Source organism: Mus musculus, chromosome 17 (genome assembly GCF_000001635.26).
Source record: "Mus musculus strain C57BL/6J chromosome 17, GRCm38.p6 C57BL/6J".
NCBI lineage: Eukaryota > Metazoa > Chordata > Mammalia > Rodentia > Muridae > Mus > Mus musculus.
The window spans coordinates 59,220,834-59,226,113 of NC_000083.6; the positions used below are offsets into that span (position 1 = coordinate 59,220,834).

Genomic DNA, 5,280 nt, shown 5'->3' on the forward strand with positions numbered 1-5,280 from the left:
ATGGAAAGATTTTTAAATGCATCATAAAATAGCTTGGTAATGAATGAATAATCAATAAATATCATGCTTTAACTCTTTCTCCTTTACCATTGTAGTCTTATTGATCTACTTTGGTTTGCTATGTCCATAAACAACAATTACTACCCGAGGCTGAGATACCTTCTCTCAGGCTTGTATACAATTGTGAATAACTGCCCAATTTAAGCCTTAAATACCTTGATGGAAATCTCCTGTTCCCTACAAATTCTAGTAGAAGAGGAATTAGTTGGAGCTAGATAACAATAAATTTGGAAAATAAACTCACTTTTGCCATATAAGTATATTTATCATCTTAATTACTATATGCTGCTTTACCCTAGGCATGGTAACTTCTTTGTTTCTCAACTTAAGGAACTGTTGTTTAAAGAAGTTAAATTATTTTAGATTACAGCAGCCTTGAATAATAAAAAGCATTAGGTCAGAGATTTCCCTAAATTTCTTAAGTTTTGGTACACATAGGTTGATGCCTCTCATTACTATGCCCAGTACTTGGAAATAATATAATTGGATACCTAAAAGTAAGCTAACTTTCTCTAAGCCTCAGTAACTGGTTTTGAAACTGTCATTTAATTACATTTTCCCCTGCCTTTTCCTCTCACCAACCCTCTTCACATGTTCTTCCTTTCTCTCCTTTCTGTTGATAGAGGGAAGAAAGGTGATGGTTTGAGAAGGTCCTTCTGTGAAACAATGCTGTTCTCCCAGGTTTTCTATCTTTAGTTCCTGAACCTTGCCATACCAGGCTGCATGAGATTATGTAAATCAGTGTTTCAGTATATCCTCTAGCCTGTAGCTTGAAAAACTCTTCTTAGCTTGGCCTTTCTGTGCTTTACCCAATGGAGAAAATTTCAGAAAATATTACTTAAAAATAGACAGATTGCATTTAGCCTTATGTGAATGTTCTTTATGTCATGTCATGTCTTTACTGACCTATTTCCTCTGAGATAAACTAGGTCTGCTGAGTAAACATCACTGGTAGGGTCTCATCTGAGCAATAGAATATGATTATATTCGTCTCATGAAGTCTTAATTAATCTTATAAAAGTATGACTCATTATGTAGTCAGTTACAGATTAATGATTAATAATGGGATATTACATTGATATTTATCAAATTTTAGCATGCTAGTAATATAGTAGCTATTTTCAAAATTTAAGATTTGATAAATTATTCAATGTATCAAATCATTTACATAGCTCAAAAATATAAACACTTTATATTTTAGACTCCAGCAGTTTTCCTTAAAACACTATGTCCCAGCCATCTGACTCTCTTTCATAGAGAAAATCAAAGCTTACCCTTTATTAAAATTTTCAAATAGCTATTATGTACATATATAAGTTTCTAGATGCATATACCTTTATAATTTTAAATAAATAGTATAATACTATAGTAACACATATAGAAAATCTTTCTCAGATTAGTACAAAAATCTTGCTTATCCAGCCTGGAGATACAATTAAGTGGCAGACTTCTTAGAACACCATGAATGATTCCATTGGATATAATCTCTGGTACCACAAAAAAGAAAAGGACAGCTTTGCTTATGTCTTTACTGTAGCATGCCATGCAGATGTACTATAGCTTCATAAACTATTTCCCTATTAATAAATATTGAAGTTGTTCCAAAATTCAAGCTAATGTAAATAATGCTACAGTGAGATTTTTATCCTTCATCTGTTTATGGGCATCTTGGCTTGCTCTTAAGCTTATATTACGTGTATATATCAAAATTGAAGTCAGTGGCCTCCTAGCATTCATTATGTTATGCATTGTGCCCACACTGATGTAGTTATTTGTTGCATTGTTCTATAACTTTGATTCATACAGCTTTTCTTCTGTTAAATCAAATTTTCCCATTCCTAGTTAAAGTAACATTTTGAATCAGGATTCATGGCATGTGGCTATAATTCTAGCACTAAGAAGGTAGAGGCAGAAGAATTGTCATGAGCTTGTGGTCAAATTGGGCTGCAGAGATAGAGAGGTTGGGGACAAGCAGTGTTACAGAATGAAGACAATCTAATCAACAACAACTAACTAACCAACATCAACAACAACTAACCAACCACAGCAACCAACTAACCAACAACTAACCTACCAAGAAAACAAAACAAACACACTTTACAGTTTCTTACTGTAGACAATAAGATGTGCTACTTTTGAGTTACATTTAGACAGTAAAATGACAAAAAGCTATTTTACTTATTAAAAAGAAAAAAGTATTTTATGTATTCATTATTGCTGTTACTATTTACAGGCCTCATGTAACCTGAGTTGGAACTTGTCATATGGCTGAGATAACCTTAACTTTCTCATGCTCCTACTTCATCAAATACAGAGTTTGCAGTCATGCACCACCACATCCTACTGTTCATTGTAGTTCTAAATCTATAGCTATTATGAATCTGGACAAGCCAAGGTTTTTGTTTCTGCTGTTTTCAAGGCTAGGTATTGACGAGGGAAAGAGAAATACTCATGTATTTTGGCCTGACCTCACAATAAAACTGGCACAAATTCCCAATCTCTCTATAATGACATCTTCCCCTCCTCATCTGCTGTGGTGAGTGCCTTTGTCTTATCAATTTTATTTGACTGGAAATCACATATCGCATAGCTCTAATAAGATGCTCAGAAACAGTTTAGTGTCCTTGTAGGCAACGTTAAGCATTCCTTAGAGAAGATTTGCAAAGTCAATTAAAAGCCAGGAAAGAAACTTTGACCAGAATTCAGGGTGAAATTGCTTAGCAAAAGGGGTCCAAGTGTGCACTCGGTAGAGGGGGGGTCCACAGTGACTTTTGAAATGCTCATGTTTCCGTTCATTTAAAGTTTATCAACGATCCAATAAGGAAAAGCTTCAGAATAAAGTCCTGAATACCATCCAACCCCGTGCTTTTGCATGAATTTCCAGGCTGGCTCAGCTGAACAATGGAGTTGTGGTAGTATGTTCACTTGCCAAATGAGTTCAGCATTATCCTCTCATAACTCACCCCCTTTCAGACCTCAGTAGGAGTGTGTTCTGCAGCTGGATGGCTTTTTCTCTTCCAGGAATTGGGTATCTCCTCTGAAGACAATTTTTCATTTTGGTTTTCTATTTTTTCTCTCTTTTTAAAAGAACTGTTTGCAGCCCCATAGGGGAAACAACAATATGAACCAACCAGTCTCCCCAGAACTCCCAGGGACTAAAACACCAACCAAAGAGTACGCATGGAGGGACCATGGCTCCAGCCACATATATAGCAGAGGATGGCCTTGTTGGACATCAATGTGAGGAGAGGTCCTTGGTCATGGGAAGGCTTGATAGATGCCCCTGTGTAAGAGAATGCCAGGGCCAGGAAGTGGGAGTGGGTGGGTTGATGAGCAGGGGGAGGGAAGAAGGAATAGGGGATTTTCAGAGGGGAAACCAGGAAAGGGAATAATATTTGAAATGTAAATAAGGAAACTATCTAATAAAAAGTAATTTTAAAAGAGCTGTTTATTGTTTGTGAATTTCACATCGTGAATCCCAGTTCCATGCATCTCCACTTTCCCTTACATATATCCTCCACCCTTTCAATCTCTCCCCTGCCACAACAAAGAAAAAAAAAAAAAAAGAAAACTTTGTCGTGGCCTCTGGCTTCTGCTGCTTTATCAATACTGGAACCTCACTTGGTCTCCTCTCAGATACCCTGTCATCACCCTGTGTCATGGAGATCCTGTAATTTTGGATCTGTTGGACCAGCCCCTTCATTTATTTCAGCAGTTTATCGATGGGGATGGTGGTAGATGATAGAGTGGGCCAATTCAAAGGCCTGGATCTAGGCCTGAGCGGTAGCTGAGCTGGTAAGCCCGCTGGCTGCTCTGCTCTCATGCCCTCGTGCGGATGGCTGATATGCAAAGCCTGCATCCAGGACCAGCTCTACTGTGCTGCCCCTGTGAGGTGCAGAGGTGCTCCAGAGTGGTACTACCAAGTGCTGCTGCTGCTCATTGGGGCAGGGCCAGGTCTCTTGTTGCCTCCACCCCAAGGCCAAGTCTCTGTCTGCTGCAGATAGGGAAGGGTATAGGGGGAGGAGGATATCTCTTCCTTATTCAAGTCTCTCACACTTGTATCTCAAGGGCTTACCTGCAACTTTCACAACTGGGGAGGGGAATGTCAGGATGGGAAGGGGATGAGAGAGTGGAAGGACACTCTCCTAAATACTGCTTCTGCTAATGGCAGGGTCATCTCCCTTGATCTCATACCTCCAGGGCCAGCCTAGGTGAGGAGTAGGGTTGGTCCTGTCCAACCCTCAGACATCAACATATCCCCATGCAACAATCCTGACCAGGGACATTCACCTGCTTTTAATGGTTCTAGACCACTGCTGCTGTTGCAGGGCCATGGAATCAGACATGGCCCCCAGTTACATCACTGGCTCCTCATATCAAGCTGTTCCTTACTACCACCATGTCTCCAGTTCTGCCTCTCTTCATTGTGCTCACCTACATCCTTCTGTTGCTCTTCCTCTCTCATATCTCTACTACTGACTTGCTCCTCTTGTGTCACCTACGGTCTCTGAATGTCTGGGGTTATCTCAAAATTTGTCCCAGGATGGCTATTCCCTGCCTGTGAATTATAGCCCTGGGCAGGAATCATCTCAGGCGTGGTCTGCTTCCACACCTATGCGGGCACACGACTGATACTCATCTCAGGCTGGTGCTTTGCTCAGACCACCTAAGAGGCCCTTTGTGAGGATTGTCTGACTAGAGCTCACTCCTGCTCTGGGCTGCAGTCCCAGAGGTGTTCTGCTAGTTTCTGGCTTGCTCCCTGTCCTGGGAGCCTATCCTGGGCTGCCTAGCATTAGACTGCTGGTCATCTCAGGCTCACTTTCTTCAGGAATGTTAGCCTACTAATCAGATGTTCATAGTTCAGAGCATAGACATAGCCCCTGTCCTCTCTGCCACCTACTGATGCCCATGTGACACAGCAGCCACACCTGAAATGCCCCTAGGGGCAGGCACATTTTAGTTTTCTTAATTTTCTCTTTCTTTCTCCTTTTCACACCTTCCATCGTGCTTAATAGATGTTCTCCAGCTTCTTGGATGTTCCTTATTCAATGACAGATGCCTTTATATATGAAAAGCACAGACAGATTTTGAATTTAGGAACTGCCTTAAATTCAAGATAACCCATATTGGTACATAGCTACATTGATGTAGCTAAATTCACTGTAAAAAAAAAAAAAAAAAAAAGTAAGCCAGAAACGAGGCCATAATCCATGCTGCCCA

General features: G+C 40.1%; 1 pseudogene; it reads right to left on the reverse strand.

The window, feature by feature from the left end:
* Positions 1-4,889: 4,889 nt before the first annotated feature.
* Positions 4,890-5,010, reverse strand: Gm23769 (annotated as a pseudogene).
* Positions 5,011-5,280: the final 270 nt, after the last annotated feature.